We start from the raw sequence: 18,896 nt of genomic DNA, 5'->3' as shown, positions 1-18,896 counted from the left end.
ATATGTCGAAAGAATAATCAAGGATGACTCGGCTTGAATACCTGAATTTTGCCATTTATTGAGTTTGGGAAAAACAGAAAAGCAATACATTTGGAGGAAAAGTAAACCCAGTTTTGGACACAGCAAGCTTAAATTATCTATAAATCATCCAAGTAGAAATAAGCATTCTGATTGTTATCTAATCTGGAGCTCAGAGATGAGGCCTGAGCTGGAGATATAAATGGAGGGACAAAAGAGTATAAACGGCCTTTAAAGGATGAGACTAGAGAGATTACCTAGAGAGAGAGTATGTATAAAAAGGGAAGAAAAAGGGGCCAAGACCCTTACTGAGGCTCTTTCTACTCTACCACACTGCCATTTTTTGCTTGGATTTATAAGTGGAGAAAATAGATACATATGTAAAATGTATCGGCTGAAATGGACATAGCATGGTACATGGGGGGAAATGCTGGAACTCGTCTGTTTTTTTGCTTTGTTTTGTTTTAACTAAAGTGCTATAGGTGAAGGAAAAAATGGAGATCTGAATCATTGAAGTTCTTAAAAAACAGATTCTAGCTCTCTCTCTCTCTCTCTCTCACACACACACACACACACACACACAATGACAGATGATAATCAGCTACCCATACACAAATGAAAAATACAAATCCCATGAACCAAAAATGCTTCATCTTCTCATCTTTTAATAGGACACAAGAGAAATAAAAAACCAGAGTTGCCCTAACATTAGTTCATTCCTCTCCCATGACTCATTAAGCATTGATGTCACCTTAAAATTTTACAATTAAGAGAAATTGGTCCTACATGCATTAATGGAGCTCTTCCCTGCCCTGGACCCTGCAGGGTCTATCTGACATGAAGCAACAGAGTTTATGGGGAATATAAGAGGGTGATGTTCCCATACCCTTCCTGAACCGGGGCCCCACCTTTGAGAACACCAACTGGCTCCCAAAAGCTGCCCTTTAAGAGGCTCCTTCTGTGCACAAACTTTTTAATGATGTATTAATTTTTCTTGAAAGGTAGGGTAGGGGAAAGAATTTGGAAGACATTTGAGCTAATTGTTGTATTTACAAAATTAATGTCTTTATGTCTAATTACAGAACTAAAATGGGCAATTAGAGCCCATAATTAAAGAATGTACATAATGATGAAATTACAGTGTGCAATGATTCAGGAAAAATCTTAATTATACTCTGTGAACCTGAAGTTCCTGGCACTATCTCACATTGCTATTTTCATCCCAGAAATCATTTGTATGAGCTCACAGGTTTTCCATGTCTCTGAGTGGGGATGCTTCATGGGGACAGAGAGGCCCTGAGAACGTGCCCACTGGTAACTTTCACTAAGACCAGTCAGCACAGTCCATCCTCATGAGAATGGCTGCCAGAACATTGAAAAAACTAAAACTGTAATGACTAGTGTGATAGAAAGCTGTTCTCTGAGCAGTTTTCAAAAATTAATCTTTTACCACAACATTATGGGTGGAGATTTGCCTAAGTACCACTTATTTAGAAGCACCATCAAGACATTTGGTCAGTTAATTAAGAAACAATAAAGTATATATGAATCTATACGCATATATGTATATACATATATATTTAGTTTAGTATAAATATGCATATGTGGGTACACATATAATACATAGTTTTTAAAAGAATATGAAGAAAGACAAGAACATCACATGTGATGTAGTTTGTGTAGATACAGGCACTAATTTGTGCACTACTTTGCAAAAAACTATTCAGAAATATAACAGACAAAAGTTAGAAGAGCAAAAAGTCAAGGTACAAGAGGGAAAATGTAGAGGACCAGGAGCCAGAGGATCTACCTGAAATGGAATGCCAAAATTATGTCAGACTTTTTTTTTATAGGCACTACTTATATGTTGACTCATTTAATCCCCATCACAACTCTATGAGATAGACACAATTGTTTTATAGATGAAATAATAGAAGCACAGAATGGTTAATAATTTGCCAGTTACCCAGCTGGTAAGTGATGGAACCAGGTTTAGAACACAAGCACCTGGCTGCAGAGCCCAGCAGTGGTTCACTGAAGGCTTTTGAGCAACAGAGTGACACAAGAAGATGTATCAAGAGTATGTGCTCTGGTAGCTCTGAAGAGGATGAACTAAAGTTGAGAGGAAACTGTAAGCATGAAACTATAGCGATTGCCCAGAAAAGTGACCAAGACAGTCTGACCATTGAGAGTGACAAACAAATGGAGGGAGAGATGAGAGACATCGTGGGAATAGACAGGGTAGGACTGAGTGGTAGGTATGATAGGGAAGGTAGGTCAAAGATGACTATGTTTTTGACCTAAATGACAAAACGAATTGTGATAACATTATCAGAGACAGGAAAGGGAAGGAAGAATACAATGGAAGAGTTGAGTTCTTCACAGATGTATCTTTGAGATGTCTGAGGGCTTCCACAAGGAGGTGTCCATCAGGCAGCTAGAGATTCCAGAAAAGAGCTTGATTGATCGGGCTAGAAAGGCTAATTAGAAAGGAGACTAGGAAGAGAGAACGGAAGCCAGGGGCAGCCCGACAAGGCCAAGGGAGAGAACACAGAGGAGAAGGAAAGGGGAGTCACAGAAAGGACATGACTCCAAAGTAAAAAAGGCAGTAGTTATTAGTCACCACCTCCCAGAAGCTTCTTAGCCTTCACCTAGAATAACCCCATCTTCCTCTATCATAGCTCACACATTTGGGACATGGTAACCCTTGGGAAATTCTAATGATATGATCATTGCTATTTATTAACATTGCTCAACAGTCAGCTCCAAAAGGGCATCTGTCTTGTTCACTGCTGAATCCTGGAAGCCTTGTGCTTAGCCTGGCATTAAATATATGTCCTGGGCAATAAAGGAGTGAGTACAGGATTGGAAGAACTGAGCTGATGACAAGTTGGCAGTAGGAACTCATTCCCAGTCCAGTGCCATTTCTACTGTGCCCCCATGACCTTCTCCTCTCCCGACCACTGCCCCCAGCTTCTCAGGGACAGCCCTCACAGCTCAGTAATGAGTACCCACGTGATAGGTTCACATGTTACAGACCATGCGTGTATGTGTGCTGACAAGGTACAAAGAGGCCAAGCCACAGCCACTTTTCCCCTCACAGACCATACCCCTCATTTACTGTGAACCTCCTGGCACATGAAGAAAAGGTTAAATACAGCATTTCAACCACCATAACAAGCATAAAATGTTTATCAGGGCCAAAGGAAAAAGCAGCACCCCACCCTCGGGCCTCCCATCACTTGTACCAGAGTCCAATCACTGAAATTAGTGTTCTGGCTCCTCATCTAACATAACCACTTGCTCCTGGCAAATCAGAGAGAAGCCACTTACCCTTCCAGATCACATAAGCCTCTGGGTATCAACAGACAACAGAAGCACTAGGGGTTTGCCCTTGGTTAAAGCAACTGAAATCAGAGGCATCAGCAAAGCTAAATTCAGTCAATCTTATCCAAAGTATTTGGGTTTATCTTAGCTAAATTATTAATGCCCAAGAGGAAACTAGAGGGCAACAGTTTATTTTATCATTGTTGTCACAGCTCTTCTGATCTTTCAACTTGGGTAGGCTATAGACCCCAGTTACTCAAACACTGATCTAGGTGTTGCTGTGAAAGTGTTCTGTAGATTGATTAAAATCCATCATGGGTTGACTTTACATGAGGAAGATTATCCTAGGTAACCTGAACAAGCCTGATTCAATCAATTGCAAAGCCTTAAAAAGCAGAGCTGTGGCGGGCACAATGGCTCACATCTGTAATCCCAGTACTTTGGGAGGCCAAGGCGGGCAGATCACGAGATCAGGAGTTCCAGACCAACCTGGCCAACATGGTGAAGCCCCATCACGACTAAAAATACAAAAATTAGCCAGGCATGGTGGCACATGCCTGTAATCCCAGCTACTGGCGAGGCTGAGGAGGGAGAATCACTGGAACCCAAGAGGCAGAGGTTGCAGTGAGCCAAGATCGCGCCACTGCACTCCAGCCTGGGCAACAGAGCCAGACTCTGTCTCAAAAACAAACAAAAAAACCCAAATGTTTACAAAGCAAATCATCTATATAAACAAAATTGCAGGGAGAACTTAAACCTTTTTAACCTTTAGAAAGCAAACTATTTTCAGGAATTTTAAAAACGCATTATTAGTTGATAATGTATGTAGCAGCAATGATAAAGTTCCCAGTTTCTCTGTTCATCACAGCAGGGCCCGTCACATTGTGCTAGCAACGCTTGCTGGCCATGCTTCTCTGTTAACATTAATGCACCCATGGAGAAAGTAGCCCAGTTACAGAAAGATACAGCTGTCTCTCTTTAAATGGGCTGGTGACCCCTGACCAAAAGCAGGAAAAATAATATGTAGTACATTTCAAGCCCAAATAAACAGAATATCAATTATAAGGAAGAATTACTGTATTCATAAATTAAATAATTCACATAAAGGGATCAATTCTTCTGTCTAGCACATAAGCACTTCATAAATATTAGCCATTATTATTGAATTATTAATTAATGAGTATACATTTATTGATTAGTAATTAGGATTGGCGATACAATAATTAAAATAACTAATGTTATTATTGCTGATACAATTAAGTATACCTACACATGCATGTCTATAACAAAAGTGTTCACCAAAAAGCTATGTAACATTCAAGTTTTTGGACTTGACTGTGATGTGTTTGGAAAATGGGAGAAAACAGATTTGATTCCCATTTACATCTCAACTTACTTAAAATTCTAATGGTATTCAATCATCTCCATTGTTTCACAGCCCTTGAACAGGCTTCAGAAGCATTATAGCCATATTTCATAAATTAAAAATCAGAATACTGCATTTTACAAACAACATTTTTCCCCAGTTGGTGAATTTTTGTGAAAAATATCTAAAGTTGTCATATTCAGTTATAGTAATAATTTAGTAAGCGCCTTATATTGAGAAGAATAAAATAATAACAAAAGGAATATAAAATTTAGTAAAAATATTTCTAGTCACTATTGTTTGCATGTTTGAAATCAGAACTACCCTTAAAAATCCTACACGTATTTGTCACCATGTGACATTAGCAAAGGTTATAATATTTGCACCCCAAAAGAACTAAAGTACATTTCCTTAAATATTTTCTTAGGTATTTAAATCATGTCAGGAGTCTGCCCCTGACTCCGCTGCCAGATTCCTGTGAATGGATAATGTTTCTGCTGCACCTAAGTCAAATCTCTCCCCATCTCCACCTACTTAATAGTGTGGTGTGTTGAATTGTGTCCAAGAAAGACTCTATTTACAAATAAGGAACCAAAGAGTTAAGGTTATATTCATAGGTAACCTTAGGAATGTAACCTTATTTGAAAATAGGGTCTTTGCAGATGTTTTCAAGTTAAAATGAAGTTATCTGTACTGGGATGTCACCCAATGACTAGGATCTAAGGGAAAGGAGAAAAAGATGTGGACACAGAGACAGAGAGACATACACAAGAATGAGTATGCAAACATCAAGGCAGAGATTGGACTGATTGCAAGAGCCATCAAAAATTAGATGTTGAAGAAAGATGCTTCTCTAGAATCTTCAGAGGGAGTATGGCCCTGCTGACACCTTAATCTTGGACTTCCAGCCTCCAGAACTGTGAGACAATCAATTTCTGTTGTTCTAAGCCACCTAGTTTGTGATCACTTGTTACAATAGCCCCAGGAAACCCATAAAAGCAGTCAGATCCATTATTCCTTTTCTTCAGAAGTATTTTTCCCACCAATCACAAGCTAAGGTCTAATGTGTCTAACATTCACAAGCTGAACCAGGGTTTTCACATCAAAGAATTAGCCTGGATCTCCCCTGCCACAGTACCTTTACTTCCAGTGGCTTTCCAATAAAATTGTATTTACAAACAGGCTGCTGGCCCACAGGCTGTCATTTGTCAACTTGATTTTTCAATATTGAATTAAAATTTTATTTATCTTGATAGCTGAGTTTTTGGTATCCCCTTAAAGTTTGTACTCCAGGGGAGTGCTTCACTACCTCACCCTACTACTAGCCTTATCCCTCTAAGTTCTTCCCCCACTCCCCCAACCTTGCTTTACCCATTAGTTTGCATTTTTCCAGGCTGAATTGTTCTCTTTCCTGCCAGCCTCTCTCCAATGCTCTGAGTAATAATTCTTGGTCTCCAGTGACTCTGACAATTGAGTGCATCTGCAAATTTTAATAACAGCTAATATTTCCTGCAGATAATTGAGGAAGGTGTCAATTAAGGCCAATCCTAACCAGATGCCGACAGACCTTCCCTAGACACTTCCCTTGAGGGAGAGGAGTAGTGTCATTGTTGGGGTTGCAGGGGTGTCCTTTGTCATTCTCCTGCCACATTTATGCAATCTCAGCCATCCTAATCATTTGAATATCATATTGAGAACACTGCATAAAAGATGGTAACTAGTTAAAGGACAGCTCATCTTATGCTGGTCCCTCACTCACCACCAGTGTATTTCTTCCAAATAATATCTTTTAGATGTGTTTGGCCTTGAATTTCTTGTTTGTGTGTATGTGTTTGTTCTTTTCTACAATGTAATGTGACTGCCTGCTCCCTGACCCACGCTTCTCTGCCTGGTTGTAAAGGTTCCCTGTTGACTTGTGCTTTATTGCAGTGTGACAAAAAGAGCTCTGGACAAGAATTCAAGCCACTGGGAAACACAGGCTCTGCCATAGTCTATCTGTGTGGGTCTCTGGCCAAGCCACTTGTCTCCTTGAGCCCTCCCTTTTCTTCATCTGTAACACAGAATAACAATTTCTGTCCTTTTTTCTTGTGGTGGTTATGAGTAAAGAGAACAATAAGTGTTCAAGTGCCTTATTACTAAAGTAAGTACTGTACAAAAGCTTACAGATATAGATGTACAAGGAAGACCCTTGCATTATTATTTGTAATCACAAAACACTGGAACTGGGGGACTGGCAGCAAAATATGGTATATTCAAACAACAAATGCTTCTGCCATCATTCAAAAACAATTGACTTGGAGATAGATAGACATGAATAGTTCCATTTTGAAAATGAGGAATAGTTACATTTTGGAGATATGTGATATACACACACATATCTCCAAAGTTGCATGGATATATACGTACATGTATATATTTATGAGTTTACATATATCTTAAATAATTATAAATATATGTGTGTATATATATCCATGAAACTTTGGAAAAATATCAAGAAAGATAAACATCAAACCTAAATGTAAACAAAAGTAGTTATCTCTGGAAAATTAGAAAAGTTGGCTGGGAAGAGAAATTTTATTTCTTATTTTATATAATTCTTAAGTGGTGAGATTTGAGGTTAGTATAACTTAATGATTTTCAGGTTTTACATTTTTTAAAAATGCAGGAAAAATAAAGTGCTACATAAATGCCAGCTCTTTAGCTGCACCATGTGCCAGATGATTTTACATACATGCTCCTTATGGTACACATTTTTAATCACTAACCCTCCCCCTTTCCCCTACATGCATTTTTTCAACAGCTGGGGAAATTAATCCCACAGTGATAAAGGGGTTTGCTCAAGATTACATAACTAGTAAGTCAGAGCAATGATCCATCATCCACTTTGACTATAACTCTGCATACTCTTTCCGGAGTTCACACTGACCCATTACCATCAAAGTTACGCCTGTCCTTCATTTATTCATTCATTAATTCCACAAATACTTACTGAATGTCTACCCTGTGTTTAGCACCATACTTGGTCCCAGCAAGAGCTGCAAAGATGAACAAGGCAAGCTTTCTGCCCTTAAGCACTTCAAAATCTTTTGTGCTGCTAATAAAAAGCAGAAGCAAAAAGAATGCGAGAGAGAGAATGAGGAGAGAGAGGAGAGTAAACAGTTGGGAATTGTCCATCTGCCCTGGCTCCTCTTGTGAGGCTGAGTCAGAAGATGACCCTGATCACCTCCTTCTAACAGTGCCCTTTGTGCTGAAACATGGCAAAGATGCTCTTGGCATTTTGGTACAGTTTCTCAACCTCCTTCATGGTTTTTGTCCAACATGGACATATGGGTAGTGAAAAGAAAAAAGGGGAGCAATGCATTTGTAGAAATTTGAAGGAAGGAAAGGGCTCTGTCATGTTAGGAGTCATTCAAGAGATGAAGTTTAAACCAATTTACACTGGCTAAAAATGAAAAAAAAAAATCCTCTAACTCAAAATAAAGAAACATAGACTTACTGTGGGCCTGTGTGTGATTTTTCTTAGGCTTTTCAGAAATATCATAAATAATTTATGTATCCTTCTCCTCTTATGTATCTGGGGATCACAGATTGGACTTTATTGATTAATAGACCATAAACAAAGGATTTAGAGAAGTGTGCACCTTTATCTCTAAAGCTTACTTAAGTAGGTTTTTTCTCCCCATCGAGTTGACTTCTTATTCAAATGATATTATCTGTTATATCTTTGGCATGTGCCATAGTTTTGATAAAAGGCAGCATGTATGAGTGACAAAAAAAATCATACATGCAAGTCCCTGTTAATCAGAATCACTGAGGACAGCATTATAAAGGAAATGGGACATGAGCTAGGAAGGGTTGAATTTGACAGTGGGGTAGGCAGGGGCCACTTAAGATGCAGTGGGAACCTGAGACAAGGTGCAGGCAGATGAATGAGCACACCTAGGGCCATGAGGGAACAAGGTTCACTCAGCTGTAGTGCTGCAAGGAACATTGGCAACCATCTACTATATAATCCTTTGTTTTACAGGTGTTCCATCTGAGATCTAGAGGGTGAACTAACTGCCTTGTCAAAATCACACAGCACAGCAGTACCAGACTGCGTATGTTAAAAGAGGCTCCCAATCCACTTTATGATGTTTAATGCATGCTCTGTGAACATTCTGTCCCCACGAACAAGTAGAGTTTCAGAAAGGGGAGGTTATGGACACGAACAAGAAATAGGAAGTCTGAAAAGGTTTTTGATTTGTGTAGAAAATATATGTAGGAAACTAAGGGAAGTGAAATTGGGAAGATCAATTGGGATTTTACTCTGAAAGACCTTGAATATCAAACCAAGGAGTTAAGACCTTGTTTTCTGTATATGTAACAGAGAATTACTCCACATGTTCGAGCAGAGCTAAAATAGCAAACTTACCATTTTATCCCCAGGAACAAGACTAACATATGAAAATAATTTAACTAGGAGCAAGGAAAGATATTCCCAAGAGTAAAAAAATTCTCAGAATCCCAGGGAAATAAGGAAATTACCCAGATTTTTTATGCATCCTCTCAACAAATATTCCTTCACAATATCTTCCCTTTAAAAATGATGTAACTCATTTCTTTTTCTGATGAAAAAGTAATGCATGCTCATTTATGACTTTTCAATTGCATAAGGAAACAAAATGGTCCCATAATCCCCTTATCTAAAAGCAATCATAGTTAACATTTTGGCATATTTTCATTAGAGTTTTTTCCCATGCACTTTTACATCCTTGATTGTATATCTTTATATTACATTGTAACTTTTATCTTGATTTAATATAATATCATAAACACCTTCTTCTGTTACCTAAAACTCTCAAAACTCATTATTTCAAAGGCTTATACTTACATATTTAACCATACACTCAAGGCTGGTCATTTAGGGTTTTTTATACGTAATTCTATAATAAATTTGTGTATAATCTTTGTGTATAGATTTTGTCCTTTTCAGGGTATTCCTTAGAGTACATTCATAAAACTAAAGTTCCTAAGTCAAATATTACGGAAAATTTTTAAGGATATTCACATATCTTGTCTAATTGGTTTCTATTTCTGATTATTTAATAGGTAAAAAATATACACACAATTCTGGAGTTAGGAAGAATTACTAGAGTTTTTATTGAATGAAAGTAGTTTTTCCTGTTTTAATATCTTTTCTTTAATTAGTAAATATTTAATATTTGGGCAAAAAAGTCTTCATAAAATTAGTTTGTAGCAAAATAAAAGTCTAGATTAAATTGAATGTCTACTAAGCCCTTCTCCGCATTTTACACTGTTGCTTTCTCCTGTCTTCTGATCAGTACTCCAGCCCCCTTCCTTTTCTCACTCCTGTCCTCCCCCAGCCTCTCAGACTCTTGGTATTTTCAGTTCTGTGATTTATTAGGGGGTTTCCATTTTGCATTTCCGAGTACAGGGCTCAAGTTCACGTGCTGAGGCTTCCGCACCCTTCCCCAGAACTTTGAAAAGTGAAGTTTTGCAACAAAAAGATTAATGGTGCTTTCCTGATTTTCATGGCCTGTGTGTTTCTCATTATCTTCCCTTGGATGCAATCACCGGCTTTTGTTCCGAAGCCACATAAGGCTAGACATTGGTCTTCCCAGAGCAGGGAGACTTTTCTAGGACTAACACTAGGGAGAAAGCTGAGTCCCCAGCCTCTTGGGTAGTCAAGTCCCCTCCACTCTAATCTGCTTGGCATGGTGCTGCCACAGCCTCCTTCACGGCCCACTTGCTCTTATCTTGGCCCTCCTAACAAGCCTCTCCACCCCCAATTTCTTTCCCTTCTAGTCTTTTTCATACATTACAGCAAGATCAAGTTTTCTCACAGCAAAATTCATATCATTTTACAACTCTGCTGAAACATCTGCAGCAGTTCTTTGTTACTTACATGGGAAAGAAATTCCAATATTTTGCAGAGAATCCATAAATATTTATTTATTGAGTTGACACGAGATAGGGGACCCCCTCCAGCAAACTCTATAAGTTTTTTAATGGGTAGCCAGAGCATTAAGCACTATGGAATCTGTACAATGATCTCCATGTCTAGTTTGTGAGCTAAAACAGACACATGAAAAGTGAAATGACTCAGCGCTGAGTATTTGACTGCCAGATGTCACACTCAATATTTTTCAAACTCAACTCACTCTCTTCTCCCCAATCTATGTTTTCAATCTAACAGTTCCATTATTCAGGTTCTCAAGACAAGACACATACAGGCCAGGGATACTGGGAGATTTGCGGGAGCAGGAGACTTTGGCCTTGCAATGCCCATTGAAATCCAATTATTACATATCCACTTTCTTAGTTGTGCTTAGGGTGAATAAAGGGGCAAATAAATTAATAAAACCTATCCCCACTGTTATGAGTATATAATCTAGTGGCAGAGACATAGAGCTTGCTGGAAAGGGTCCTCTGTCCTGTGTCAACCCCACACACCAAAACTCAGAAGCTGAAGTCTCCAGATCCCCCTTGTTCAGTCATTTAGTTTAGAAAAAGTGGACTAGGACATCTCCACATACTTTCTTGATTCTCTTCTACTTGCTTTCTACTGAATCCCAATCAATCCAGATATTAGAACAACTATTACTATTTGCAAGCACTTCATATTTATAAAATACTAATTCAAACATTATCTGATATAATCTTCACAAAAAACTCACAAGGCACGTTTTTATCACCTTCATTTTACAGATAAGAGACATATGCTTTAGGGAAATTAAGCCACACAACTAGGTTCTTTTCAGTGCAATAAACATATGTCTAATTTCTAATATATGTCAGGCACTAAGGGTAAAAAGTATGTGAAATGAAGCTCTTTTCTATCAATGACTTTACAATCTGGAGAGAGAGACAGACTCCAAATGGATAATTTCCACATAATGTGGTATGAGGACAGACAATGTAGAAGTTGCTACGAAAAGCTGGAAACCATCATTCTCAGCAAACTATCGCAAGAACAGAAAAACAAACACCGCATGTTCTCACTCATACGTGGGAACTGAACAATGAGAACACTTGGACACAGGAAGGGGAACATCACACACCGGGGCCTGTTGTGGGATGGGGAGAGAGGGGAGGGATAGCATTAGGAGATATACTTAATGTAAATGATGAGTTACATTTACTCATCATTGTGCTGTATTGACTGAGTTGAATAGTTGTAAAAGAGACCGTATGACCCACACCAACATGGCACATGTATACATGTGTAACAAACCTGCATGTTGTGCACATGTCCCCTAAAACTTAAAGTATAATAAAAATAAAATAAAATAAAATAAAATAAATGAAGATAAAAAAAAAAAAAAGAAGTTGCTGCAAAAGCAGAGAAGTAAATGTCCAACCTAACCTGCAGAATCAGGGAAGGAAGCTGGGGTGGTTATGTCACCTGGATGGAAACTTGAATGAGGTGTTAGTTAGCTCACAGATCAAGAAACTAGAATTTGAACTCAGATGGGTCTGACTCTCCAGTTCATGTTTTTCCTCACATCCTGTTACACAATAGGTTTTCAATGGATATTCACTGAGTGAATGAATTAATGAATGAATGAATGAATGAATGAATACATTATGCTTCTTCCAACGAAGAGAAATTCTAAAATATCAGCCCAAATAGTAACTTTGGCTTTAAAACCTTCACATTCTGACCGGGTGAGCTAATCAGCTCTGCATCTTAGGGAATTTCAGGAGGGCTTGCCAGAAACAGGGTTTAACATAAGGAGATCTAATTCACTCCTACAATCTCTAATTGGTTGAAGTCAAGGAGAAGAATTAAGGAGAAGACTCTCCACTTATGTCCACCCAGCCTCTTCACAAACCCTTTTAGTGTCCTGGACTATTCAGACAAAGGGAAAAGGAACTAAGTCAGAATAAAGCTTCTGGAGCTACAGCAAAGATTCCCACAGAATCTCACCCTAAACCTCTCTGGCCCCAGATAACTCTGGATGAGGAAAAAGAATCTCAATTCTCCTACACCCACCTCCTCTGAAATTTGGTTCTGGAAAGAAAACCAAGATCTCCAAGACTTGTAGAGCAGAGCAGAGTGCTCACATCCTCTAGTGATTACATGGGTCCCACCTCCCTCCTCCTACAACCTCCGACTTCACTGTATTTGTGGAGCAGATGCCTCCATGCCAGCTTCTCTTCTGTATTTCCTGATCCTTGGCCTAAGTCTCTGCCTTCTGTCTCTGTATGCTTGGCGTACACACACAGCTATTCTTGGAGCTTGTGTGTGCCATCATTTCACAATTCAAAAACCCAAATAAGAGACAGGTGGTGGGATTCTCTAAGAGAATTAGAAGAATGACTCCAAGCCCACACAGCCTGCCCAGTGAATAGCCCAGAGTGAGGCCGAAACCAACGCTACCTTTTTAGGAGTAAAATGTGTATTATAACCAACTTGTACAAGTCTTTTTATTTCCTTGGTCCCAAATATATTTTTACTCAGAATTTCCTTTTGATTCCAATTCTTGGGAAAAGTCAAACTTGTGTTGAACAATTAATGAAATCAATTTGTGGAGGAGGGAGTCAGCTCAATAAAATTACAAAAATTACAACCATTTCTTTGAGGAGAGACATATTAAATGGATTTTGGAAAGTCACAGGTGCTGTGGTACCATTATCCAGACCAATTTTAGGCTCAAGACCCTTTGTGGGTCGCTTGGGAATTACGGTTTATGGTTCAGCTTCTCCATGAATAGCCATAGATTCAGATGGGCTTGGAAAGTTTGCCAATGGGGCAAGAGAGTATAGCTATTTGATTCCTTTAAGGAAATATTTAGGGTCACTCACATAAGCTAGGGTCAGCAAACTGTTTTCTATAAAGTCCCAGATAGTAAATACTTTTGGCTTTGTGGGTCATACGGTCTCTTTTACAACTATTCAACTCAGTCAATACAGCACAAAAGAGGCCATAGACAATATGTAAATACATGAGTGTCACTGTGATCTAATAAAACTTTATTTGCAAAAAGAGGTGGCAGGCTGGGTATCACCAGCAGGCCACAGTTTTTCAACTCCTGTCATAAACCATCTATTCTGTGCAGGAGTGTCACTCTCAGGAGGGAAGGTGTCCAGTGACATCTCTAGATAGGAAGTTGCTTTGAAGCGAGAAAACTTCAAGGCCTGGTTGTTGTATCATTACCAAAGCAACTGAGTGCCAGAACCTGCATTTAACGTGATCCCTAGGTGATGTGTATACATTACATCTGGAGACCAGCAAGTCTCAAAGGACGGTCAAATTACACAGATTCTGATTTAGTCTGAGGTCTTAGATCCTGCATTTTTTTTTTTTTTTTTTTTGAGACGGAGTCTCACTCTGTTGCCCAGGCTGGAGGGCAGTGGCGTGATCTCGGTTCACTGCAACCTCCACCTCCCGGGTTCATGCCATTCTCCTGCCTCAGCCTCCCGAGTAGCTGGGACTACAGGCGCCCGCCACCATGCCCGGCTAATTTTTTTTTATATGTTTAGTAGAGACAGGGTTTCACCGTGTTAGCCAGGATGGTCTCGATCTCCTGACCTCGTGATCCACCTGCCTCGGCCTCCCAAAGTGCTGGGATTACAGGCGTGAGCCACCACGCCCAGCTTAGATCCTGCATTTTTAACAAGCTCTTTGATGATGCCAATGCTCTCACTAGATAATATTTCAGATAGCACAGATCTATTTTAGACCATTCTCTACAAGACTTAATACTGGACCAGAACATAAGCACGGGGTGGGGGGTCCCAACTGCCCACCGCCACCTACCTCCTCTACCCTCAAATAAAGTAATGCCTGATAAATACTATGCTAAATGTTACACAAAAGTGAAAATGTTTGACAGACACCCAGACCTTACCTAGAAGGGATCATGGTTTTTTGAGTCCGGAAAAAAAGATAATGTCTCTTATAAGACAATTAGATATCAGTGAGAAATCCTGAAACATGCTATGAAAGTCTAGAAAAGAGACTCCAAACCCCTCTCATCCATCATAAATGGAGAAACCAGGAGTTCTGTGCCCTAAAAAACAGGAAGTTTGAGCAAGTTCAGGCTCAGGAAGCAATTTAGTGAACACTGCTAGCCAAAAATACTTAACAACGTTGTTCCTGCAGCCCACAATTTGGGGCTAAAATATGTAGTATAATACAAAAAATTACAAAGAAATGAGAATCAAAACAATGAAAATAAGATTCTACCTAGCAGCCCAAATCTGCTCTGACAGCAATAGAGTTTGTGGCTAACCCTGAAATCTACTCTTATAAGCTATAATGATCAAAGCAAAAACAAGAAATTGAGACCTTAGAAAATGCTTGTTTCAAGTGCTTCATGCATACATTTTTTTTTTACATTTTCCAAATGGTTTATTGTCATGACACCTTTAATCTGATTCAGGACTGCACTCACACTCAGCGAGAGGGACATCAGAAATGAGCATCTCTAACAGTAAAGTCATCCTTCCCCGCTAGAGCACATAAAATGCACGTGCTGAATCCCTAACATGGTGTCCAGACTGTCCAGATGTCTTAGCCCAGCCAACAGTCAGGGCTCTCCACAGTCTGGCAATTGTCCTCCTTTCCAGTGTTACCTTCCACCGCTCCTCAACCCAATCCTCTGCCCCAAGTAGACAGCCATTTCCTCCCTCCCTTCCACTCCACATGCCCAGCACAGTACTTGTTCACCAGATCACAGCTGCCTAGGTCAGCTCCAACGATAATGACCCACATCTTCCCTTCTGCATATCAAATTCCTTCCTAGCCCCCAAGGCTTGGCTCAAGCTCCACACCCTCTATATTCAAAGCACGTGTTCCTTAAACATCCCAGCTACAAGTGTTCTTTCCTTCCCTCAACCATTTGTCATGGTCCTGACTCATGCTCGCCTCCCTTGAGTGTAATTCTCTTTTTTGTTCCTTTCCTTTCCTATTAGCCCATGCCCATGAGAAACCGAGGCTGGAATTCTCTCTTATTTATATTTGTATCCCTTCAGACTACTTCCAGAGTCCCTTACACATTACAGGTACTCAATAAACTTTGTTATCTTTTTGGTAAATAAAAATATTGTCCACAGTTTATGAATCCCATGAACAAATAAGAGCATGTTATTCTCTAGACTGCTCCCCTCCTCCCTAGTTCTTTCTTCATGTTACTGAAGTCTGCTCTCAGCTTATGCTTTTCAGAAGGTTTCTGGAGCCCTGTTTGCCTAGAATTGTCCATGTTCAGCCCTTGGTTCCTCCCCTCCATTCCTCTTCGAAGAACTTTTACTTATTTATTTATTTATTTATTTATTTATTTATTTGTTATTGTGACAAGGTCTCATTCTATCACCCGGGCTGGAGTGCAGCGATGTGAACAGGGCTTACCATGCCTCAACCTCCCAGGCTCAAAAAATTCTTCCGCCTCAGCCTCCCCAGTAGCTGGAACCACAGGCAGGCACCATCACACCTGGCTTTTGTTTTTGTTTTTGTTTTGTTTTTGTTTTTGTTTTGTACAGACAAGGTCTTGCGACATTGCCCAGGCTGCTCTCCAACCTGGCTCAAGTGAGCCTCCCTCCTCGGCATCCCAAAGTGCTGGGACTACGGACGTGAGCCGTTGAGTGGCCTGAAGAGCTTCTCTCCTCAGTTTCTGCTACGCTCTCTCCCTCTCTGGTGGAGGGACATCCACAGCAGCTATAGATTCTCTGGTTAGTTGAACACTGATCCTGAGTTTGTCTTTCTAAAATAATCCTGGCACAGCCATCATCCCAAATTTCAGACGTTGGGGTTTATGCAGCAACATGATCACAGAGTTTTGTTTACTTCAGCTGTAATCCATTCTGTGACAAGCAGACATTTCCAGGTGTGTCCTATCACAGCCAGACCATCATCCTCACTGCCACTCCCACCTGCAATGCCCCAGGCTGCCCTGTCTTCATGCCCTGGAAAGTGTGCATAGCAGAATACATAAAACCAGAACCTCCAACCAGAGACTTGCGAGAAACACACCATTCCTAGGCCACTTGCTGTGGGAAAAAGACAGTTTCTAACTAATGAAGGAAGACTAAGTCATAATTGGAAATGCAGGCTTTTCCCTTTCAAGGAGAAATTAATGTTGGCAGAGTTGCTCTTTTGAGCTGCCCTCCAATGATTTTGGAAGAGCCATTTTAGAAGAGAGAAGGAAAGGAAGACAGTGTGAATGGCAAAGGGAGAGAAGAAAATAGAGAAAGAGAAGGCGATGGAAAGAGAATACAGAAAAGGAGGGAGACAGACGGAGGAGGGGGTGGAAGGGAGAGGGAGAGAATAAGGATCCAAAAGAGAAGGGAGCAGATTGGGGAGTGGGGAGGGCAAGGGAAGAAGGGGAGGAAAAGGGAAAAGCGGAAGGAGAGGGTGGAGGAAGACTGACTGGGGGTACCACCACTGGATCTCATAAGCACGGGGCCATCGGTGCTGCAGTGGTCTTGACTTCTCCCTCTGGGAACTCTAACATCCACTAGGAGACAGGCCCCCCACAGCTTGTTAGAAATACTCAGTGCTACAAAATCTGTGTCAGAGTTCCCTAGCCCCAGACAACTGAACAGAACTCAGGAGTTCAATCTCCAAAGGCTGTTGTTACCCTTCTGCTCTCAGTACCTATTAAAGAGGCAGTATCTTTGAAAAGTAGGTGGCCACACCCATCCAGAGTATGCCTTATGTTCCAGATTACCTATTAATAACTTCTCCTGTCCTCACTAGTTCTCCAGATTGGATGCTGAATTATTTGGTCTCCCTATTAATAAGAAACACAAGAAACTAAAACTTAGTAAATCTCTAAACAGATTGAAATATTCAGTCTGATCATTCCCAGAAAGAGAATGAGCCTGAATTGATGACCAGAAGGACTCTTCCTGGAGGAGCCAAGGTATGTGAGATAGTTCTAGGGATAATATGACAGTGGGGTTGGAGGAGGGCACCGAAATCAGGCTTCATAGGACAAGGCTATATATAGCACATGTCTTGAATATTGAAATAATAATTTATGGAAATCACTACTTAAGATTGGTGGCCAGGCATGGTGGCTCATGCCTGTAATCCGAGCACTTTAGGAGGCCATGGTGGTAGGATTGCTTGAGCTCAGGAATTCAAGACCAGCCTGGACAACATAGTGAGACCCCCATCTCCACAAAAAATACAAAGTGGTGGCGTACACCTGTATTTCCAGCTACTTGGGAGGCTGAGGTGGGAAGATCACTTGAGCCTGGAGGCAGAGGTTGCAGTGAGCCAAGATTGCACAAGATCGCACTGCTACACTCCAGCCTGGGTGACAGACAGAGCAAGACGCTGTTAAAAAAAAAAAAAAAAAAAAAAATCCAATGGCAGGGAAAGAAAAGACCACAGTGATAGTGCCTGAAAGGTAAAGCAGAACAAATGATAGATAAATAATGTTTGAAAAATCTCATGTAATAGAGAAACACTATAATAATTTCTGGTTGGTGGTGAAGCATAGCAATGAATTATTCATTCTAAAATATACACTGTGAAGGCTCAAGTTAAGACCTCTTAACTCTCCCATACCAAGAGTCTATCATAAGGAAGGAAAAAAGGGAGGAAAAGAAAGAGGAAGGAAGAAAGTGAGGGAGGAAGAAAAGGCAAATTTCAAGGCAATCTGTGGGAAGAAGAAAATCTAAGATATTAAACTATGAAGTGAATTATTACCACCAGGAAACTAAAGAGCAATGAGGCATTCCCTAGATAATAAACAGAGAGGAGGGGATAATCCAATAAGCATCTTGACAGGGAGAAGAAATCTTCTGGGGAATGTAAGAAAATACTACTTTAGCCCCACCCTTATCCCAATAATCATTCACATTATTTACTCAATCATTCATTCATTCAGCACACATTCCAGAAGCTGTGCAGAATACAGTAAAGCCCAAGTTGAATCTGAGGGCTCTCACTGAGCATCCTCCATGTGCTAGAAGCTAGAGGCACAGGCGTGAAGGAGATATGGAGCTCCAGGATGGGAAGGTCTCAGACGCAATCTAGAAATTGCTACAGTTCTAGATCCTCGGTGGGATTTGAGCCTGCCAAAGGATGAACCGAGAAGTCCCATTCAGACCAAAATTCACCTGTAGCAGACCACCTTGATATGTGGAAATGGTTTCCTAATAAAAGTTCTGCAATATAGCATGCTTCTCTTTTTGCCTTGAGTCACAGCTAAGCGTGGTACAAACCTGC

The 18,896-nt window shown here is 40.2% G+C and overlaps 1 protein-coding gene across 6 annotated transcripts in view; it reads right to left on the bottom strand.

The window, feature by feature from the left end:
- The window catches only part of DDR2 (discoidin domain receptor tyrosine kinase 2), a 164,600-nt gene that overhangs the window by 110,224 nt on the left and 35,480 nt on the right, over positions 1-18,896 (bottom strand). The gene's annotated exons all lie outside the window — the stretch shown is intronic.

Source organism: Papio anubis, chromosome 1, assembly GCF_008728515.1.
Source record: "Papio anubis isolate 15944 chromosome 1, Panubis1.0, whole genome shotgun sequence".
In the NCBI taxonomy this organism is placed as follows: domain Eukaryota; kingdom Metazoa; phylum Chordata; class Mammalia; order Primates; family Cercopithecidae; genus Papio; species Papio anubis.
This window is presented reverse-complemented; position numbering and strand designations above follow the sequence as displayed.